The 22,847-nt window shown below is 41.8% G+C and overlaps 1 protein-coding gene across 17 annotated transcripts in view; it reads left to right on the forward strand.

The window, feature by feature from the left end:
- The window catches only part of FNBP1 (formin binding protein 1), a 92,501-nt gene that overhangs the window by 1,965 nt on the left and 67,689 nt on the right, over positions 1-22,847 (forward strand). The gene's annotated exons all lie outside the window — the stretch shown is intronic.

Raw genomic sequence — 22,847 nt, forward strand, 5'->3', positions numbered from 1 at the left:
ACAAACTGGTTTTGTGACGCTTTCTTCCCCCTGAACATTTTGTTGGTGAAATTGTGCTCACCAGCATTGAAGTATTATTTTTTATGTCTTCAGTGTAGGACTTTGGTAAGTGTTACAGGTTACTGAGGAAAAGGGTTGCACCAACAGATTAAATGACTCTAGGTATGAAATTGGCACGAGTTCCTTTCTTTTAATTGGGGTAGAGCTTTGAAAACACATCAGTGTCCAGTGCACTGGGTACTTAGGCCAGAACAGTGATTTGTCTCCTCATATTTTCCAGTTTGCTGGGGAAGGAAAGCACAGAAGTATCCTATATTTAATGTGTGCTGTTTCCTCTTGTTGATCATGGGATGCTTTTTAAGCAAAATTACATTTCCATTTACTTTAAGCTTATTAGTTGTTTCAGGTAGTCATGGGATGGGTGTTTAGAAACACATGGTGTAATCAGCTGCCTGTATGATGTGACTGGTATATAATTTGATGGAACCATTTGATGGGTGATAGTTGCAGCAATAACAAGTGTGTTTCCAACAGTAGTTGAAAAATTTACTGGAGAGATCAGCATTGTTTGATCAGGGTTGACTTGCACTCCGTGTCTCTGATGTGCTGATCTACCAGACTGGATTGAGTGTTCATGATTCACCCCTTTAAACTTAGCAAAGGAGGAGTAAAATTGAGCTTGTTCTTTAGAGCATGTAGAATGTTAATGTGCATGGATTTATGTAGAATTTCTGTTCATCCTGGAAAAAAAAAAAAAGCTGGTTGCAGAAAGCCTTATACTTCAGAAGCAATAAAATCCCTTTGGCAACATGCAAGTTACTGCCAAGACAGACTTTTAGCCTTGTACTGTGATGTTCCGTGGATTCTGTGCCTCTGGCTTGCAAATCCTATTGCAGAGTTCCTACTGATATTTCACTCAAATCTATACTTGAGTTTCATCTTGAGCTTGGCACTGTGACTGTAAATGGACCCGTAACCAGCAGAATTATTAAAGGTATTAATGCAGCATTTATATCCTATACTAAATACTCAGGACAATGAGATCATCTGGAGCATCCAAGCAGTCCAGTGTTACAGAGCAAAACCTTAAGGTCTTTTGTAACTGTCGATGGGTTTCCTTTGTGTAAGCATGCTGTACAGGGTGGCAATGGCTGAGCTGTGCAGTTTGTCAGGCTCCCCAACCCCTGCAGAAGTCTTGCTGTCCCTTACACTTGTGAAACATTCAGCAGCTGGAGGAAGAATCGGTGGGTGAGGGACAAAGTACAGTCATGTTGTTTTTCACCCTAGTTCAAGAGTATTGTTAAGGGCCAGCAGGTAGGAGAGAATTGTAGATATTTTATGTCTGATTCCTGGAATTGGTATTGTTTTCTAAATACTTGGCTAATGTATGTGGTAAGTGAAGATTGTGTACCACTGTACAGACCTGACTTGCACCTTCAGTTAACTATGTCTTGGGGACAACAGGCTGTAAAAGCATGCTCAGATCTCTTTTCCTCTCTTGGGTAATGGGGAAGGACACAGAGCATGGCACACAGAGTTGTTCTGAAGGGTGCTTTAGCTAGTAAAATGGTAGTGTGTGCTACGCTTCCCACCAGTGTCCTCTTGTGTGGTATGAAGCCCTCAAATCAAGTGGTAGGAATTACATGGCAAACTGAGCTAAAACTAACCACAGTCCTTTTCTTTTGAGTGGAAAAAGTCTGTGGCTGCATGGTCGGTATATTGAAGGGAATGATCTTTCTTGATGATGAGTTTTGGTACAGCGTGTAGTTTGGGGGAGCTATGTGTAAATTTGTGGTTAAGTGGTCCAGGAGAAACTGCCTCCTCGGAACACTGCCATGCAGCAAGTGCAAGTGGTAAAGTGATTAAATGTGGGAAGACTCATCTTTCTGTGATGAATGTTTCAGAGGTACAGATGCTGTGGGTTTGGTGTTGGGGTTCTTTCCACATTTGGTGAGGCTTTAAAATAAAGGTGGAGGAGGATGATGATTAAATCAAGTTTTCTTTGACCTTTGTGAAGAGCTGGGTGGCTGCTAAAGCTGTCACTGTCCTTTCAAACTGTAAGAAGGTGAATATTCTGGATTTGCAAAGGGCTTATTTGATGCCCTTGTGCAAGGGACTCTGTTGGCCAAGTCCTTGCGTAGGTGATGCTTTGGGGACCGCACCTTTTGTTTGCAGCGTGTTCCAGTATGTGTTAGTATGAAAACCACAATTTGTAGATATAGGTGTTTTTTTGCCATATGAAGTTCATTTCACTTACAAGTGTGAATCGCCATTAGACTTTGTACTGTTTAGAAAATTATATTCAGTGGTAGTAATTTCTTAATTCACGGTATTAAACTAAGTGGAATTCCTGTAGATCATGTTTTTTTTAACTGCATCCTCATTGTTTGAAGATGAAACATAGGTGCAACTCATAGGTGCAGAACGGGAGTCTGTGGCTGATAAATCGTTTCCTCTTTCAGTACTTGTCTATATTTCATCAGCAGAATTTGTGTTTAAAAAGCTCTAACCTTGCATTTCTTAAATTTGTTTGAATGCAGTATTGTTCTTCGCTGATATTTGTAATGTATGGGTGCTGTATGTAGCAATGACTCACATTTGGAAACTCTCTGGAGTACCTAGGTGATCTTGACCTTGGTGGCATTACATAGTGTTACTTGGGCACAGTGGTCAAATGTGATCTTAAAGGAATGTTCTGTTCTTGTTGGCTTGTTCCTTGTGAGAGGATCTGCAGTGCTGGATCCAGGTTTGATGTATTGATTCTTAAGCCAACATTTAGTTTTATTGTATGCACCAGCGTAGTTGATTGCATACAGTCGAAATCTGTGTGTGTCATCCCACACATCCCATTCTCACACCTCCTACTTTTTGAGAGGAAAAGGAGCTTGTTTCTGGTGGGACCAGGACACAGATTAAGGTATTGTCTTGCATGCTAGGTCACAAATTCACTCTGATTATGAGTTGAGAGTTTCCATTATATAAGGCAATGGGCCTGACCTTTAAATGTGGGTTGGATGAATTGTTTGTATCTCAGAAAATCTTGTTCTGTAGTGAGGGCAAATGCTCTTCTGAAAAGTGTGTGTTCTTGTTAATTAGGTATAAATTGTTGCAATCATTGAGGCAACTCATAGAGATGACCCCCCCACCTCCTTCTCTTTGTGTTTAGTAGTATCTTGGTTTCTATTTAGCAACGTGTTAAAACTCTATTTCCAAGAGCCTGGAATTTCACCCACAAAAATATACTCCTTGAGTAAGGCACCCTAAAACCAGAGAGAGGTAGAAAATGAGGAAAAAAGCTGAGGTCAGGAATAAAAGCATCATATTTACAATATTGGCTTGGCTATCCTAAGGCTGTTAGCGCAGGTTGCATGCAGAGTGCTGGGTGCTGGAGATGGTCACTTCAAAGCAAAATACACTTTTCATTAGGGTAGCATTCTGCATAGTTATTTCGGTAGTTTTGAGGTACCACAGTTGTCTGACATTTCACGGTGGATCAGTCACTGTTTTAAGTGGTCAGTTTGCATATGCAGATCACCGAATGAGAAATGATTTATAGAAGCTGAATCATTGTACAGTATCTTAATTCTGGAGCACACACCTCTGTGTTTACCCAGAACAGGATGGCATTTCAGGCTGCTGAAGCTGTAAGTATGTGTGCTTTAAAATTAGTGCTGTCACAATCCTTTTCATTAGCTTAAAAGTAGATGACCTTTAAACTTTAAGGTGATGTATTGCATGGGGGCTCCCCTGCTGCTCACAGGAGCTGGTTGGTAGGAGAATGGGGTTATGTGTGAGGTCCCTCTGTACACCCCTTGGTACTTCCAGGCAATAGGAACTGAAAGACTCCCTTCTGCCTCCTGAAGGAGTTGCCGGGTCTTTTGTGTATGAATGCCTGAGTAATTTTATTTACAGTTCTGCTTTGCCTTAGGAAGAGGTTTTCTTCAATATTGTCATCTAGCTATTCTTGTGTTTCCCACCTATCCATAAAGAATTGGGGGATTTATGGTCTTCCAGTGTCATTCAAGACTGCAGAATGTATTTTCCTTCTGGTTTCAGTCCCAGACTCTTCCCATTTGTGTTGTGGCTGCTCCAGATCCCCTGCTTTCTTGAACCATATGGGAAGGCAGTCAAACATGAGACGATGTTTTTCTGGACTCTCTGCAGCTCATTAGTGTTACTCATGTTGTGAAACAGTCTTTTAAAGTAGAGTTTCAAAAGCCATGCTCCACATGAAGAGCAGGAGCCACTGCTGCACTGTAACTTAATAACATGCTTTACATTATTGCCTTTGTTGATTGCTGGACAAGTAACCTGCTAATGAATTTTTGGAGATTCACTTTCATCCTGTTTGAAATAATGCCTCTGAGATGGGTTATACATTGAATCCAATCCAGCCATCAAAATCCACTGCTCAGTTGAGTTTCCTTGGTGTTCGTATGAATGTGCTAAAATAACTTCCCCCTTCAATATAATTGTATGCATTTCATACAAAGTTTCTCTTCCTCCTACCCCTAGAAACTCTGCCTTTCACTTTCTTTTTGCTAAAACAAGAAGCTGATTAAATTGCTGTGAGGAAAACCAGCAATTGTCTCTTGGCATATTGCAGTCCTTCTTTTCAATATTTTTTGGTATATTTTTGTCCTTCTTTTCGATCGGTGGCTTTGGCTCTAAAGTGGAGAATAGGCAAAAAAGTAATTGTATGGATAAACAGGATCCAGTGGTTTTAGTCTTCTTGAGCAGGTGGGGTAGGGATGGTTTAGAGATCCCTTTGGAACTTTGACATGATAGCTTTGTATCTGTGTTGTCTGGGTAACCTTATTAATCTGATCAATTTCCTTTGCCTCAGTTTATTAAGGATGCTTTGTTGGTATTATTAAATAAAATGTTTCTTTTTGCATCCCAGGATGGCAAAGCTGTAGATGGGGTTTCTAGATTACTTCCAGCATTGGAGCAGCAGAGTTAAAGTGCAAGAATGAAATGTTGCTTGCCCATCATTCATTGCCGGTTGTTGAAGCAGACATGCATGCTATAAAACACGTAAAAAAGCAGCTCTGTTGCAATGTTGTCCTTAATTTATCTGGGGAAGAGTCAACCTAATTGGGAAAACAACCAAAAGGACAACAGCAATTCCCCGGACACTCTCTGAAACCCAGTAAAGCAATAAAACTTGAAACGGAGTCTCTTGAGAACTATTGCCTGGTTTAGAAGGATGGTCCCCAACAAGCTACATCCAGATAGTCCTTAATGCTGAAGAAATGCCATAGCGGATCAGTGGAAGAGCTTCTCTCCATGATCTTAAATCAATCTCCCCTCTGTTGGTTTAAAGCCATTCCCCCTTGTCCTGTCCCTACAGGCCCTTGTCCAAAAGCCTGCTGCAGGTTTCCTGTAGTCCCTGTAGGCACTGGGAGCTGCTCTGAGGTCTCTCCCTGAGGAGCATTCTCTTCTCCAGGCTGAATAACCCAGATCAGTCCGGATTATTCAGTTGTTACCACGGCCAGTTTCTCGCATATACTAAGCACGTTTGGTTTTGGAAAGCAGTAGTGCTCCTATTCATTGGAGCAAGGCTTTGAAATCTGGCAGACAATAGCTGGTGAGCAGGGATACGCTTTCTGCTGCTCTTGAGAAAATATGCCCAAATTAGGCAAACACTTAAGTCTTTGGAAAAATACCACTTTTGAATTACTTGGTGCAAGATGCTAGTGCCGAAGTCTTCAGGAGTTACAGCATGTGCTGAGTATGTTTTGGCCTTGGAGGGGTTTTGTGGGCCAAGGTGATGGAGTTACCCACAGAATAATTGAACATTCCTCAGTCTGGTCCCTGCAAGGGTACAGCCAGACTTTCCATGCCATGGCTGCTCCAGGCGAGGGAGGGGTCTGCCTGTCCTGCTCTCAGACTCTTATTGGCACCCAGTGGAGTGAAAAAAGCTCCTGCATGAGTGGGAAGAATGGTGTGTGTCAGTGAGCTGGGAGACAGTGAACTTGCAGATAGGAGAGAAAGGGGATGGAAAGCATGACTGTGCTGAGACCTGCTAAAGGTCCATCTCTGCTGGTGGCACAATGGTTTTCTTGTGATGCTCGCCCTCGGATACAGAATGAGAGAAGAGATGCTGTGGTCTGAGAGAAAACTGGGTGATTCAACAGATCAAATGTCACAGGGAAAAAGGAGTAGAGATCATGCTAGGATCTAGTTGCAGAAACCTGGAGCTGCTCATCTAGGAACTGTTCCTGTGATTGGAGTGCTGAGAATGACGGGAATGGGGTCATTTGGGGAGAGTGATGGTTCTGATAGTGAATGCAGGGAGGATGAGAGAACTGGGACTAACTGGGCAAAGGAAACAGCAAAAATGAGCTCAAGAGTAAGAAGGGAATTTAAACAAATAAAAAGGCAAAGAATCAGTATCAAGAAAAGATAAGGAGCATGTGGGGAGAGCAGGGCTGGACTCTGGCTGGGACAGGTGGGATTGTGGCTGCTATCAGACAAGATGTGCAAGGGGATTGGCACGTTAGGAATAGCAAGTCAAGAATTTGGGATCCAAAGCAAGTGGATGAAGATTAGATACGAAGTAAAACAAAAGTAGTGAAGGAACCTAGCAGTCTCCTTTTGCATGCTTGGCTTTGTATTATTGCTGGTTTTATGTGGCTTTTTCCATGTAACATTTAAGTGGAGTTGACTTACTGGTTTGAATGTATGTACGTTGATTTCTGTGGTTGCGTTTTGCATCTTTACTTGCTGTGGAAGAATATTTAACCACATCCCTAAGTGAGAGCTCTGTCCAGAAGTGTGTGTGCTCCTGGTTTTCATTCACTTATTCTCTGCAGAGATGGTTTTCATCCATCATTCTCTGCAGAGAGCTTTGAGGAATTATTTAGCAATTAGATTTAAAATGCATTTAGATAATATTTCTCACTCTGCATTATGCTTTCTCTTATTGAGAGATAAATGCTTTAACATGTTTATCATGTATTTACAAAAGGAAAGAAATGATTGGCATGCAGCAGGGAGTGAATGGAAGTGTGTTTTCTCAGACAAAAGTTAAATGGGGAAGGGAAATATTTCTTGCCCTCATGAGGGCTGTTCATCTGTCAAATATGGGTCTTACAGGAGTGGCATTCATTAAGAATGTGTAACTAAGGTTTTGCTGGAGTAAAGGAAAAAGTGGGAGTGGATGAACCCGGAGAGCAGTGATAGAGCACTGCAGAACTATTTTTCACCTATGCTGCGTCTTTCTTTCAAGTGTATCAGTCTGAGATGCTTTTGTTTGTGTGTTGTCCCTGGAAAAGCCTAAAAATAAAGGGAGTGAGGAAAGGGTTGTATGTGCTGGTCAGGAGCCTTTATTTCCTTACAACTCTTTGCAGTTGTGAAACATCTGTGTTTGCAGAGGGTGCTTTTTGGCGTATGTTTGTAACTTAATGTGTAAAAGCTGAAAAACCATGTAGCACAGCTTTAGTTCAGTTTTCAGTGTGCAAAAGACCTCTTCAGCAAACATTTCAGCAGTGTGTATATTGGTTAGCAGCTCCTTTGCTGCTTTGCTCCAAAACACTGTCATGTGCTGATCGGAAGGGCTGCATCCTCCCAAAGGACAGCAGCACACCTGCAGTGATCAAGGCGTTCAACACTTAAATGTTCCCTGCTTTACCTGAAAACCGAAGTTGTAAGCTGAGCAAACCAGCCTATCCTTTAGGTAATGAGAATGCATATCACATGACAAATGTGACTCCGTTCCTATTTCAATCAGTGCCCTGGGGATTTACAGCCTTATTTTTGGCATGGGGGGATAGCTTGGTTCCAACTCTATTTAAAGACAAAATAATGCTTCTCTGGCTGCATGGCTGCATGCAGTCTTCTGAGGCGCAGTGGAGTTGCCCAGGAAACAACAGTCTTGGAAGGGTAGAATCATCCATCTACCCATGACAGAGCACGGTTGAACTATGAGCACCTTTACGCCTCTTCTCCTGGTTAGTTGTGAGCTGGTTTTGCTTTCTGCATTGTGGCTTTTGCTCTGCTTCTTGTCTGTGTCATCCTTATATTTGTATTAAATTGTTGAAAGCTTCCTTTCCAGAGGTTCAGTGTGATTGACATGCAAATGTCTTGAAATAGGAAAGCTGTAATTGTTGGAGGAAGACAGTTTTTTATAAGAAATGTGCTGTTGTGAAACACACCTAATATAGGTACCTTTGGAGACTCAATCTACATAGTTGTTGATGCTCTTTGAAAATACTTAGTCTTAAAGAGAAAGCGTGCCTATCATAGTGCCAGCGTTTAATGGTTTTGGGAGTGTGTTGATTTGTTCCAGCTAAGAAAAGCCTTTGCTGAGCTGAACAATACAAATATATTTCACTTGGTTATTAGCAGTTGAGTTGAAGTACTTGGTGGTTAGGAAAAGCATGACGAAGTAGCGTACTCCAGTCACACAATGGTCAGAAGACATTCTCTTCTGGATGATATGTATGGTTTTCATGCATGTGGTTATAGAAATTGGTATTGACTTGACTGTTGAATCTTGTTGGCTTGGGAGAGTTGTGTTTTGTGGTTGGCTTGTGGGTTAATCTCTGGGAACAAAACAAGAAATCTGGGTTATTGACACAGTAGTAAAAAGCTAGAATCTGTGCCTGAAGAACTGAGTAAAAAATGTCAAAACAGTGGAAATTCAGTTTCTGTTTTATAATTACAATGCAAGAATTAAGTGCTGCTTTCATTATACCTCAGCACGTGCAGTGTATGGAAGCTGCTGGTCAGTGGAGCAATATTGATTTCCCTCTGGGGGTGAGGCATTCATCCAACCTTCTCAGCAGGGGGGGAGATTGATTCCTTAATCAGAATAGCAACAATCCATCCTGAACCTTCCTCAAGGTATTAGGGCTAAATTAAACAGTCTGGGACCGATGTGTAAGCCCTAATGCACGTCAAGAGGCTTTCTTGGATAGGAGAATTTTGAAAATAATCGGGAGATGAACCCAAAATGAAAAGAAAAAAGCTACAGGCACAAATCACCCTAAAAAAAGGGGGACTGTAATACATTTTCTTTGTGTGGTGCAGTGCTTAATGCTCAGAATCTTCTAAGGGGGAAAATGCGTGAACTGTATGGCTCTATTCATGGCAATGCATTCATAACTTTTTTTTTCCTCTCCTTTGTGTGTGTGTTTCAGAGCTGTTCCAAAAATAGATCTGGTCACAAATATTAAATTAGTAAAGTAAAGCATCTTAAAGCCAGGAAATACACTGTTTTCTTAACAACAGACACTGCTGAGGCAATGTGGGCTCCTGTGCATCTTGTATTAAGACTGTGCTTACTTGTGTGTATTTACAGTCTGCAATTACACATGAATTTCTTGGGGATAAAAATGTCATGTTGCATTCATCTTTTCTGGAAAGGCTTTCATCACCTTATATAAGGAGTGAAACAACATGACTGAGCTTTAGTCTATATAATAGGTGTTCATAAGCAAGAATTAACTATAATGTGTCACTAGCCTTGTTGGATATGCTTATTGATCATTATGAATGTCATTCACATACAAGAGTACTCAAAATCCCCAATAAAAAAAACCCAAAGCAGTGGGGTAGACCACATGATGCTTCTCCAGTCTTGCTTCTAGTCCTTAGCCTTGTTGTCTTGGTCCATCTCACTTTGCACACAAGTCAGGCAACCAGTAATAATCTTTTTACAGAGTATTGGAGTCCTTTGCAAATATATTCAAAAGGCCTCTGAGGACTTTAGAGAAGCTGGAATGCTTTAGGATGACTCTTTGTTTTTAATGTTGGTGAAGGCATCCTGAACGTCCCTTGTGGAAACTGGCAGATGTTCTCATCCTAAAGACTTCTGACTTCAGACACGCTCTGCCAAAGCATTTTACCATCGCGTAATCTTGGTTCTAGTGGTTCATGGCTCACAAGTTTGTTAGCAGCCAAAACTCTCTTTATGTGGGGAGATGGATCTAAACTTTGTGAAAAATAAGCTCTTTACTTTCTCTTCGTGGCTGTAGTCGTTTTGAGTCACAATAGTAGTTTGGAGTCAATCCTTGGATTGCAGCTGTAGCTTCTGACTACTATTTTAAGTGGAAGGTATTGTCATTACTGAAGAGCACCAAATGACCTTTCTCCTTGCTGTGGGAGGACGTGTTCTTGTCCAGTTGTGAGGAATTTCCTTTCTTTCCTTTGCCCTCTGTGTACATAGGCAAGCACACATCTGTTTTCCTCTTTCACCCTTATCTGTATCAGTCTAGCTCAGAGGCTAAGCTTGCTTTCCCTGCTTGGCAGATAAATCATCCAGTAGATTCAAGTCAATATCCTCTTTCATATTTTTTTAGATGATTCAACTGCTCATCAAGCAAATGGTCTCTCCCTGTGTTATAAAATAGCTGGGGAGTCATGGGACGTTCAGGGAACTGTGCCCAGAAGCTCCAGTTGCTCTATGAAGATCAGTAGCTCAGATGCATCCAAGTCAAAGGTTGGGCAGGAGGTTCCTGTTTGTTCTTCAAGCAAAGGCATTTCTTCTGTGTTTGAGTTTGCTCTTTATTCCAACAGACAAAGCTGCAGCAATGTGATAGATGAAAGCAACATTAAGCAAAGCTTAGATAAAAGGAAGAGTGAAAGGGGAAGAGAAGGCTGGCACATCATTATATTTAATAGCAGGAGTTGATAGACTGCTAAGGTACAGGTATACGTTCTGTCAGGAGGAGCAGCTGTATACCAAGCACTAGGTCCACCTTAAGCTTCAGGATCCTGGGTCGTGTTGTGCCAGAGGTTGCTGGAACCTTTCAGCTGTGGGCTCTTCCTGACACAAAATTTACAGAGATCCAAGCTCCTGTTACAGTCCTGCAGAGCAGTTTAAATCTGTGACTGCTCTGGTTTGAGTGTGATTATCTTGCTACATGTCTACAGTAGTAACATTCATTGTGGGTATGATAGATGCTCTTATTTCTTGAAATTGCTTTCTGGGTAAGCATTTCAGGCAGTGAGCATTCTGACTATTTTTGTTTCTTTTTGTCTGTTTTTCTAGGGCAGTTCAGTTACCTAAGGATTGTATTTAAGTTCAGATTTAGAAGATGGTATTTATCCTATATTTTGCACTGACATTAAAAAGAAAATAGAACAAAGAGTATTTTTTGATCTTCCTGGCCCAAGATCAAATGTTGATTACTGTTGTAGAAATGAACCAATACATGTTTCCTTAACATCCATGTTTCAAAATAGCTGAAGTCTGTAAACCATGTGGTTTTCTTAAGTCTAGACGGACAAGTACAATGCAATATCAATTACAAAGGTGAGAAGAAAGCAAAGATACGAAAAGTTAGATAATATTGGGGATTTTGCCTGTAGTGAAATTCATTACTTTTGCTTAAGTTACAGCTTTTTAATTTGAGGGAGAAGATAAACTCGAGATTTATTTTTACCTCGCCACCACTATCACTTCTAACATGGAACCCTTGTGATAAGCTTCATCTTGCAAAGCGCTTGCATTGGTGTAAAATATTGCTTAAACTAGTGATTAGTGCATCTGTTGGTTTAGCAATTGCTTATATTTTATAGCATTGTTCAACTAAATGACAGTTTATAAGATTAAACATTATTCTTCAGCCCTTTGAGTAATTTCAGTTACTTCAGTGCAGATAAGAACTGAAGCTGTGGGCTTTTTGTTTCTGCATCCATCCATTCTGTCTGTCTGCATTGTAGGTCTTTGGCTTTTTTTTTTTTTAGGTTAATAAGAAATTTAGATCATTGTGCTTAATTTAGTAATGCTGACTCTGCTCTCTGAACATCTGTCACTGCTTGCAGTGATGGCTGTGCAAGGCAGGGCAATGTTCAGAACCTTCGCTCTCATTTCAGGCATGTGGTTTGCTAAAGTGTTCGTGTCTCCAATATCCTGACTAAGAAGTTCTTCTCCAGTGCATGCAGATGCCCTGTACTCTAGTCTTGAGCTCAGGTGAAGTACATATGAATTAAGCAAGATTTGGAGGGGTGGAGTGGATGTCACTTGAGGACATGGAAATCATATGCAGATCTCAAACCTCTCCCATCTTGTGACTCTGGGGGAAAAAGAGGGTGATTTCTCTTGCACCTACGTTTGTTATGGAAGTTCTTATGTGTTTTAAAATTCTAAACTACTGTATAGCTACCGTACTCTGAGACAAAATGTAAAACAGAGGCTATCTATTTTATTGTGTCTTCTTACATTGAAAATCAATGTAGTATGCTGATAGATACCCAGAATAGATTCTCCGTGCTAGAATTGCAGTGCTCACTGGGTGCTATAAAGTCTGTATGTCTTACAGCCACATTTCAAAGGATTATTTTCCCAATATACCAATTAATTTCCTTCAAATAAACAGTCATGCAAGAAAATGAAGTACAACATCAATATTTAATGGCATGTGCTTAAAACCCTCCCGGTCTGAACTTTTGAAGTTGTGTGGGGGTGATATTCACACATCCCTGATGGAAGATGGAATGTGAGTGTGTTTTCTTTTCATTTGAGGAGTTAATTACTTGGTCCTTAAAGATGTAGTTGTGAGATGCCCTACATTGCCCTGCTCAGAAATAATGGCTTGTAGGAGACAGCTTCATGTCTCTTTGCAGGCTGTCGCGCTGTGAATATGTGCGTGGATGTTACCAGAAAGAGTTTCTGTTCCCCAGATGGGATGAGCTGGTCTCCGCCTTTCAGCATGCAGGCTTCCAGTTGAAGCAAGAGTGCAGAATTAATACTGAAAGTTAGCTGTAATTCTTCTCTTGCTTCAGGAAAAAGTGAGCCCAAGTGACCGACATCTTATTCTGCACATCACGTTGTTTCCTGTTCTGTTGAGCAGCGCGGCTACAAGCTGACCTAAATTTATGGTTCTCTTGTGAGATGCCAGTTTACTCTTGAGCTGTTTGCAGTATTTTACCCGTGAACTGGCCATATTCATTTTATTGCTATGTTATCAGCTGCTTGTTTTGAATAGCAGGCTTATGGAGAAGTGAATTTGTAACAGATTTGCCTATAATTTGTGGGCACTGTTTATTCCAAATAGACCTGTGGAGTTCTTTCTGGAAATGAAACAAACATTTGTTACATTTCCTCCCACAGTAATAATAGAAAAGAGCAGATCTGTGCTTGTCATTCTCTTTTGATACTTTATGGTTTGTTACTGCTGTGATAGGAAAGCACAAGCAGCACGTTATAATGTAAGCGTTTCCTCTGTTTGTTTATTTTTTGTTGTTCTTGTACCACAAGCCTTCTATTTGATCTTCCAGGAATGTGAGAAGAGTGGAAATCGGGATCACACATCTGTGTAGTTTTATTCACAAATACTCACCGCATGTGCTCTGTGCACAGCACTCTTTGCTATGACATACTCTTAGTAGAGCAATTCATCAGGAAACACTCCTTTAAAACAGGCTGTGCTATAACACCGGCTCCAAACTTAACCAGCAGCTCTCCGTTAATGCTGTTATTACGATTTTAATAACATTGAACTGCAGTTTGTGTTAGTCCTTTGACTAATAACATCATGATTTATGTGGTGGTCTTGGGTTTGTTTGTCTTCAAGCCAGAATGCCTTTTTTTCACTGGCCCAGTAATCAGTCCAAAGTACAGCAAGCGGCTTTATGCCTGAAAAGCTCCAGCACCCTTTCAGAAAGTATCTTTGGTGCCTCAGATTTTTTCAGCCTGTAACACATTCAGAACACAGGACAAGCAGCTTAAGATCTGAATGAGATTGTTCACCAAATGAGTCGGTGCAGCATATTAATTTGCTAGCACTTGTAAATGCCTGCAGTGTTCCAAAAGCCTGCAATGGCACTAACATACCAGAAGCTTTGTTGGTTCTAAACTCCTTAAAAAGAGAGTTTGAAATTCTTGTCTGCTTGCTGTAGCCTTACCAGCTTTGTAAAGAATTTGGAGATCTGTATTTGAAACGTGTTGTGCGTCCTGGGCTTAGCGCAGTTGGTAGGAATCTGTTCCTGGCAGTATTAATTGTCTTGGAGTTCCATTGTGCTCTAGGTTTTACTGTAGATCTCATTATTTTATGAGGCTTCTCTTAGTGCTTTTATCTAGATGCCAAAGGGTACATTTATTGCGTGCTTTGATACGCATTTAATCTCAATAGACACTCTAGGATTTACGTTGAAAAATAGTTGCCTTTACAGGTAGGTAAACTAACATAATGTGGATTTAATGAGACCGGATTCAGTCAGCCTGAGTTCTGTCATGGGTATTTTTTGTTCCGTCTTAAGTTTATAAGTTGGTATTTAAATGTCGGATAGGGTCTAAACCATTTTTCTTTTGTTGTCTTTGTGTAGTAAACCAACGCCCTCCTCCCCCCAAAACACTGTATTTTCTCTGGCACTTCTTGGAGAAGAGGGATGTAAATGGATTTTAAAACTTTAAAAGCTTCTAAACTGTAGAAGCCTATTTTTAAGGTCTAAAAATGTGCTTTTACTATGAGATTAAATCCAAACTTTGTAGTGAGAACTGTTTAGATGGGTACAACATGTTATTAACTGCTGCAGCAGAGCTTCCATCTGAGGTGTATGAACTGGGACTGATTCACTGTTCAGAACTTGGAATTCAATATAAACTTGTCGCAGATGTGTGTTTAGAATGGAACTAAACACAAACCCACCAAATCAAACCCTGTGCTGTCCCTTGTTTCACCGATGCTGGACTTAGGCAAGTATGTAGCACTGGAAGATGAGCTGGGTGAAAGCAAGTGGCCAGAATGGTGTGTCATACATGTGGCTTTTGATCTGAGCTCAAATATGCACTGTTCGAAATTAGGTAGTGCTTTTCTTCATGACTGTCTAAAAAGTAGACTAGTAGAGTTCCCTGATACAATTCCCATTAGGGTTGTAAAGCTGCATGCTGCTTCAAGCATTGTGAAGGCCTGAAATCTGTGGTGTGGAACCATCACCACTGCTACAGCATGAGTTATAAAATACTCTTGTGGGTCTCCTGAAACCCAAGGACACGAGGTTTGTAGTCACAAGAAAACTGAATTACCATTTTTGCTCAGCTAGACTTTCCTGTCCAGCTGATGAGCAGAGTATCCTCCTGAGGGAAGCAGTCCTTAAGGGATCAAAGGATGTTTTTCTTCTTGCCCAGGATGGTGAAACATTATGAAGCATTATTTATTCCTGATGCTCAGGTTTCCAAGTTGTATTGGTCAAAAGAGAGTGTAATTGTGTTTTATTTCCATAAAATCTTCTGAGTGTTGTACTTCGTGAGGCTGGAGGCTGCGTAGGGAGCCAGGTTGGAAGCTTTGCACAGTCAGTGGATGCCCTACTTTCTAGAAACTGTGATTTTGGGTTATATTGGTTAGCACAGTATGGTTAACACATTGAACTTGAGCTCTGTCTGTTGGGGCTTGGAGTGTGGCCTTACTATAGCATCTTTGTGGGAGTCACCAAACCACTACGTCTTAGTTGCTGTGTTGTGCTTGTGTCTGATTTCTCTGTGAGCTGGTCTGTATTTTGGATCTGTTGGGTGTTCAGACAGCACTCAGCACAATGGGGCTCCTATTAGAGCTGGGGGATCTCTACTGCTGCTACAGCTTGCTTCAAATGCTCTCTGGTTGAGATGGCAGGGCACTTAAAACTTATGGATGGTGGAGATAATTGTGTTATAAAGCTCTAGTTGTGTATGTTTCATGAATGTCATGTTTATAGGGTAGGAAATGCAGATTTCTTCCCATTTTACAAAGCTAGGTGACACATGCTCTCTCTAAACAAACATTCAAACAAGAATAGTGTGGTGGAGTTATATTTACCTCTTTAGATGCTTGTAATTGTCTCACCCTATGGAGAATCTGGAGTACCCTTGAGCAAGCAGCTCGGGTGACTCCACCACAGTCCACAGAGCCTTGTACTGAGCTGTGTGCGTGCTGCTCTGTTGACTCTGCAAACCTGAAATGTGTGTGGGAGAACTTTCTCTTGTATTCCAGCATGTAATTTAATTGATGTTTGTTTGGTAATTTGCCTCAGATTAAATTATTCGTTGTGGCTACTGAAGAAATGCTTTGTGTGCTTTCGGTGGGTCAGCATTTTGCACAATATTTCCCCTTCTTTATTCCACCTACTTTGATGCATTCATTTGTTTTTGCTGCAATCTTATTATTGAGAACTGAGGGAGGCTTCTGTTGGGAGGAGGGGGGAGACCCGCTGGAGTTTCAGAGAGGCTTTATACAGTCATTATTTGGTGAAGGGAAATGCGATTACTTTTGATTTAACGTGAGTTCACACTGTAACTAATGGGAGTGGTTAACTGAGGAGGAACTTCATAGGAATGGAATAGAATTGGGCATGTGTGAATGCATATGAGTATATGCTCTCTCCCTCCAAGGGAATCTTTGTTTATGGATAGCAATATATGCTTTGCTATAGACGTTTCTGATCCCCGGCAAGATGTGTCAGTGGTACAGTTGCCACATTCATTGTAGTTTGACCATATTTTAGCTTGTTAATTCTGGACTGGAGCACCTCCTGTATCAAGACAGGCTGAGGAAGTTGGGGCTGTTCAGCCTGGAGAAGAGAAGGCTGCGTGGAGACCTCATAGCAGCCTTCCAGTATCTGAAGGGGGCCTATAGGGATGCTGGGGAGGGACTCTTCATTAGGGTCTGTAGTGATAGGACAAGGGGTAACGGGTTCAAACTTAAACAGGGGAAGTTTAGATTGGATATAAGGAGGAAATTCCTTCCTGTTAGGGTGGTGAGGCACTGGAATGGGTTGCCCAGGGAGGTTGTGAATGCTCCATCCCTGGCAGTGTTCAAGACCAGGTTGGACGAGGCCTTGGGTGACATGGTTTAGTGTGAGGTGTCCCTGCCTGTGGCAGGGGGGTTGGAACTAGATGATCTTAAGGTCCTTTCCAACCCTAAGTAATCTATGATTCTATGACTAATTCTGTGGCCATACAGGTATCTTCTTTTGCAGAGAAGAGGCATGGCAGGATTCAGCTTAAAGTTTGAGTATTTCATACAAGTGGGATCAGCCTGAAACTGTTGTCAAAATCAGTGGCCTGTCTCTATGGAGTGTGTGCAGGGTTAGTCCTTTTTCTGGAGCATTTATCATGAAAGGCCAAGATGAGAAAAGTAATAGGTAATAGGAAAATATTTAACAGGCTGTTGGCTGGGTGTCTTGGTTGCCATTGTCATAGCTCTAGGGAGAGCTGGGTCTCACAGTAGTCAAAAGCTGTGTGACAAACCCCGGTAGGTGGATTTATGGAATATTCTCTACAGCTTTTCTTCATCTCTTTGCTTGTTTTCTGATTCTGGCTTAGTTGCAGAATTAATCTGGGTTTATTTTGCCAATGTGCTTGACTTCAGAGAGGAGCGTATGAGTGAGTGCTGCTGAATTCTGGAATGACTTTGACAGAGTTTGTTAACAAATTTTGAAGTGATCAGTTTTGTGTTAAAAAATTAAGTTGGATTTATGCCTAGCTTTGCAGGCATTTGAAGTGCTATGTACTCAGAATGACACTGTTCCATCTATTGCATTAGACTTTCTGAATTGTGTACGTCTCTCTGAGAAGTCTTCTGCTTTGGAAACTTCACTGTTTCTTGGACCAGATCAGAAGCAGCTGATAAAAGTTCTGGGTTAAAATTGGAATGCAGGGGCAGATAGAAATACTTAAGGCATAGTTGTAATCTTATCTGGTCCTGAATGTGAAGTAGCCCTTGAAAAATCTAGGACTGTATTTGTAACGTCACGGTGTTTAAGATGTTAAATGCTCTTTGAACCCCATCTGCAAAGGAGTCCTTTAGTCTTTCTCAGCTGTTAGTTCCATTTAATTTGGAAAAAGAGGAGGGAACATCCAGTTCAGATTTTCACTTTACATTTGAACTTCAGGGAAGGGCTTTGGTCACGCTTGGGAGGGGGCTTTTTTTTTTGACCCCGGGTATTGCCATTGCTCCAGTGATTCCGGGAGGCAACCTCCAGCCAAGTGCCTTTCTGCAGTGCTTTTCTGTTTCAAGTGGCTGCATAAACTTCCCGCAGGGGCACAGTGCCTGCAGTGAATTTAGTGGTTGCGTTTCAGTGCTTCACAGTCGGAGGAGTCAAAAATGAATTAGAGGAGTAAAGGCTGTTCTGTTTAATAAATACATCTTTGCATCGGTATCGCTGTAGCGATTTGTACACGTGCTCAGTTCTACATCTGACAGGTGATTTAGTTAAGGGAGATTAGAAGATGAGAAGTTCTGCTATTGAGAATACCAGGCATACCTGGGAGACCTTTGGTTTTTAAGTGTAGCCTGTGTGGGTTAGGTTTAGGTAGAGGGAGATCAAGGGCTCTTGTTTTGCAAATTTCAACGATACTGATTTTTTTTTTTTTGAAGTGCTTATATGAAAATAAGTGAATTAAATCCCCCCAAAACCAAGCAAAATAACCCTCATGTAAATATGACTTCTCCAGGGAATGTAACAGAATGGGATTGAAATTCAGGAGTTCCTAAACTTCAGCTGTGTGCTTAGACCAGTGCTGTATATGAAAGAGTTTGATACTAATGACAAAATAAGTACACTTTGATAGCATCCCAGCCTGGTTTGTGTTGGAAGGGGCCTTCAAGCTCATCCAGCTCCAACCCCTGCCACGGGCAGGGACACCTTCCACTAGAGCAGCTTGCTCCAAACCCCTGTGTCCAACCTGGCCTTGAACACTGCCAGGGATGGGGCAGCCACAGCTTCTCTGGGCACCCTGTGCCAGCACCTCAGCACCCTCACAGGGAAGAGCTTCTGCCCAAGAGCTCATCTCAGTCTCCCCTCTGGCAGGTTAAAGCCATTCCCCTTGGCCTGTCCCTACAGGCCTTTGTCCAAAGCCCCTCTTCATGTTTCCCATTGGCCCTTCTAGGCATTTGGAGCTGCTCTAAGGACTCCCCTTAAGGAGCTTTCTCTTCTCCAAGCTGAAGAAGCCCAACTTTGGGAAAGCTTAGAACAGCCTGGATATTCAACATGATGAATCCAGTATGACACTGGTTTACAAAGAAGTTGGACAAAAAGCTAGTTTCCCCAAAATACATTCCCACAGCCTCCTATGGTTTGAAGTATTGTTCTTGTGGATAAGATTCCACCGCTGTAATTCAGTAGTGCTGTAGATAAGAGGGCAGAATTGCTGGTTTTGTGTGTCATCTTCTAAATGGATCAGAGGCTTGTTTGTTTTCCTGTTGTAGTTATCCATGCAATAAGCAGGAACACTCTGTGGTTCCTTTTTAATTATTAGTACACAGCTGCCCAAAGGGGAAACTGTGTGGGCAAGAGATCTTGTTGATCTTTGTTTTAACAGCTGGTATTATTAAGGGAGAGCTTTGCTGAATGGGGAAAAGAGGATGAAAATCAGTCAACAGTTAATCCAGAGATGCAGCCAGGCACCGAAAGATTTGCTGGGAATTAGTTCTAAAATTGCATTTGTTCAAATAATTTCAGGGTCCAAGAATGGGGTGCGTATTGAATCAGGGAAGTGGGATGGTGCTGGGGAACAGTGAGAAGTTGCAACACTGTCAACTGAAAAACCTTACTGGAACAACAACATATATTTAGCATTGTTACCATGCTGCAAGTCCTACGGGAGGCAGCTTGGGTCTGGGGCTGGGCTGCAGCTCATTATTTATCCTATCCCAGCAGCAGGGCAATAATGCACCAGAATCTGCTCGTTTTCGAGGCTCTTACTTACAACACACAGAACAGCGAATCCCTGTGGGTTGGTGCAGCTTTCAGTCTGCAGCTCTGGATATTGTCAGCAAAACCAAATCCTTGTCTCATTCCTTCTCCCCCAGGATGAGCAGAAGGAAGAGGTTAGCATAGCTTTGTTTTGCTGCTTTGTTTTTTTAAATGAGTTTTGTGGTTATCATTAGCGCTAATGGTAGAAATGCATCATCTCTCTGGGTCCCAGTATGTTTTAGTAGTTAGGAGTCTTTGCTTAATGAACGAGCCTGGATTTTAAGGTCTTGATTGTGCTGCTTATCCCCATACTTGGTAGGAATAAGTTCAGTCGGTTGAATTGGACTAGTATTGCCAAAAGGAGAAGCAGCATGTGCATGTTTGACTTCAGCTTAAAGAACTGAACATGTACAGAAAAAGGCTGAAATGCATTCAGCCCTTCAATAAGTTTTTGGCATTTCTGACCTTACATCTGGCATTAGTTGAGGTTTCTCTCTTACTGTCTTGCTTTTAAAGAGCTTTCTTATATCCTGGGTTATAATTTGCACATTATAGTGTATTTTGAAACAAAACTGTGTCCCATTCTGGGGTTTCTTGTGTGTATTTTATAGGCAGAATTGTGTGCTTGAAAAGAAGTGTTCATTTCTGAATGGTCTGCTTATGACAGATGGTTCTCATTGTGGTGAAGTCATGCAGTGCCTCAAACCTCAACATGTATAATCTTATTTGAAGGAAATGAATTGCTGCTGCAGCGTGGCCATCTATTAGTGTGCTTGGACATTAGTATCCTTGGACATTGCAGACTGGTTTTTTGCACCTTACCTTTTCCTTATCTGAAGAAAACTAACACTCGTTTTCAAAAGCGTGAAGTTTTGACACCTTTCAGATGCACATTTCCTTTTTCTAGAGACGTAGCACAAGTTTCTTAGAAGTATCTCCCACTGATAGCAGCAGATTGTGCCTCTGTATGACGTTTTCAGGTAATTGAATAAAAAAGAGCACCTTTACAATGCTCTGTACTAGATGGACTCTGTTCTTCCACGTGTGTCATCCAGGACATGTAGACTACATAATTTCACATCAAAATCTCCCTTGTTCCAAGAAAACCATGCCCTAAGCTTTTTTTTGCCTGCAAAAAGAGAGTCTTACTTCCCTACCTCTCCAGTATCTTTTGATTCAGCTGCTGATTCTTTTAATTCCCTATTGTTCATCAGCTGCATCCTGCTCCAGCTGAGTTGTTCACATCCTCCTGTTTTCCACTCCTCAGAATTAATCATTCCCTTCTGTTGTCTTACCTCTTGTGGCATCTTTTTGAGCTGCTGCAGTACCAGCAACCGCATCCTCTCTGGTATAGCACATCCTCTCTCTCACCTTCCTTCCTGGCTGCTGTGTTAGCACTGTTACTTACCCTGTTGCTATAGAGGGACCACAAGTTCTGCTTTACCACATCCTTTGTAGGATACACAGGCTTAAGGGGGAGGAGAAGGCTTGGTTTTACACCAGTATCCAGAGGGCCCCGGTGAGGAAGACTATTAGCTGTAGTGGTGAGAGCAGCTCTTGGAGCCAAGAGCAGGTTTCCTGCAGGAGCACCAGCTGCTCCTGGAGCACCACCACTGGCCAGCAGTGACTCAGAGGCTTCTGGCTGTTGCAGGAAGGAGTAGTTTCAGTTCATGGTTTGAGCTGTCAGCAGAGAGAACTAGGCACTGAGACATGGTGTGTGTGTGTGAGTGTATTGGCAGTCGATGACACTGGTTGTACTCACACAGGGAAGCGTCCTCCCGTGAACCACGTGTCCGGTTTTGCAAGGCTTCCATAATAGGTGTTAAAAATGGGTCATGGAGTTGGGTGCTCAGGCTGTGCTCCTGCTGCATCGTGTTGCCCACTTGCTGCTCTGTGCTGCTGTCGAGGGAGTTGCTGCTCCTCCCTTTGCCTTCCAAGCTCACAAGCTGGCTTTGCTGTTGGTGTTCACTGTGCTACCTGTAACGTACCACTCTGTTTTAGAGTCTGGTGTTGTGCATCATCTTCCCTTACAACGAGGTTGTAAGGTACACTAAAGTGAACACAAGCTCAGCACTGTTGATAGGAGGGGATGTACCTACACAGCTTTACTTTTTATTTTTACAGTAGGTGGGTCTTTTTTTGTTAGATGTTGTCAGCCTTGGCGATCTGGTTGTGCTTCTTGTCTCAGTGGGGTTGTAATGTTCATTTTCCTCTCCTAGTGCTGGTCTCTGTGCCATACGCTCAACTGGCCTCTTCCAGAAGTGCTCCTTGTTTGACTTCAGTCTGGTTTCCATCAAGGCTGGGTCAGGGCATGGCTGAAACCTGTCCCTGAGACAGCACTTCTGCTTCAGTAGCAGGAGGGGTCACTCTTGAGTTTGTGGAAGGTGATTTTCTGGGTGGGGATGACTGTGGTTGGTCTCCGGAGCAATTAAGAGGGTTACTCCCTCTTGCTACCCTTTGCTTGCTATTATACTGGGGCATCTTGATTTCAAATCCCAAGTAAAATTGGCATAAACAGTGGAACTTTGTTTTGCTTTTCAGCTTCAGCCAAATGCTGAAGAGTAAGCATTTCAAGGCTGAAATATAGACCAGAAACTGCTTAATTCCTAATATTTATTAGAACAAGTAAGACAATTAGAGCTGAGTTTATCTAGCAATGTGAAAGATATTTCAACAGAAAACATAGTCTGTTTCCACTCTTGATTTCTGGGATTTCCCTTCCCTTCAAGTTTGAAATGCACTCGCTTGTCTAAAGATGCAGCACAAAACCTTTTTTTTTTTTTTTGTTTCTGTTTTCTCCTAACTAAATCAAGTTCTGAGGTGAATCAGAAGAGACATTTAAAAACCTTTTGGGCTTTATGGAAAAATGAGTTTAAGAGATAGCAATAAAGAGAGAATGGAGGTGGGAAAGTAAATGGATGATTTTTTTCCTGGGGCATTTTCTACTCAGCTAAAGCAGAAATATCCCTGTTTAGGGTGAAAGATCAGGAGGAATTTTGGTACTTAAAGGTTAAAATGAAATGAGCCCAGGACACACATGTGGATGGATTGGAGATCTGCATGAAAAATGGTATGTGATCATAGTTTTGTAAGTGAGAACCGGATACACCAGGGTAATGAAGGGTAGATTCAGAAAACAGCCTGTGAAGCCACAGCATCATTTGAATGCAGACTGAAAGGAGATGGTCTCCCTGTCCCATCGGTGTGTCTTCTGTGGTACTATTAGT

This window comes from Pezoporus flaviventris, unplaced genomic scaffold (genome assembly GCF_033815535.1).
Source record: "Pezoporus flaviventris isolate CSIRO_AGI_PZ_B2104156 unplaced genomic scaffold, CSIRO_AGI_Pfla_v1 ptg000097l, whole genome shotgun sequence".
In the NCBI taxonomy this organism is placed as follows: Eukaryota; Metazoa; Chordata; class Aves; order Psittaciformes; family Psittacidae; genus Pezoporus; species Pezoporus flaviventris.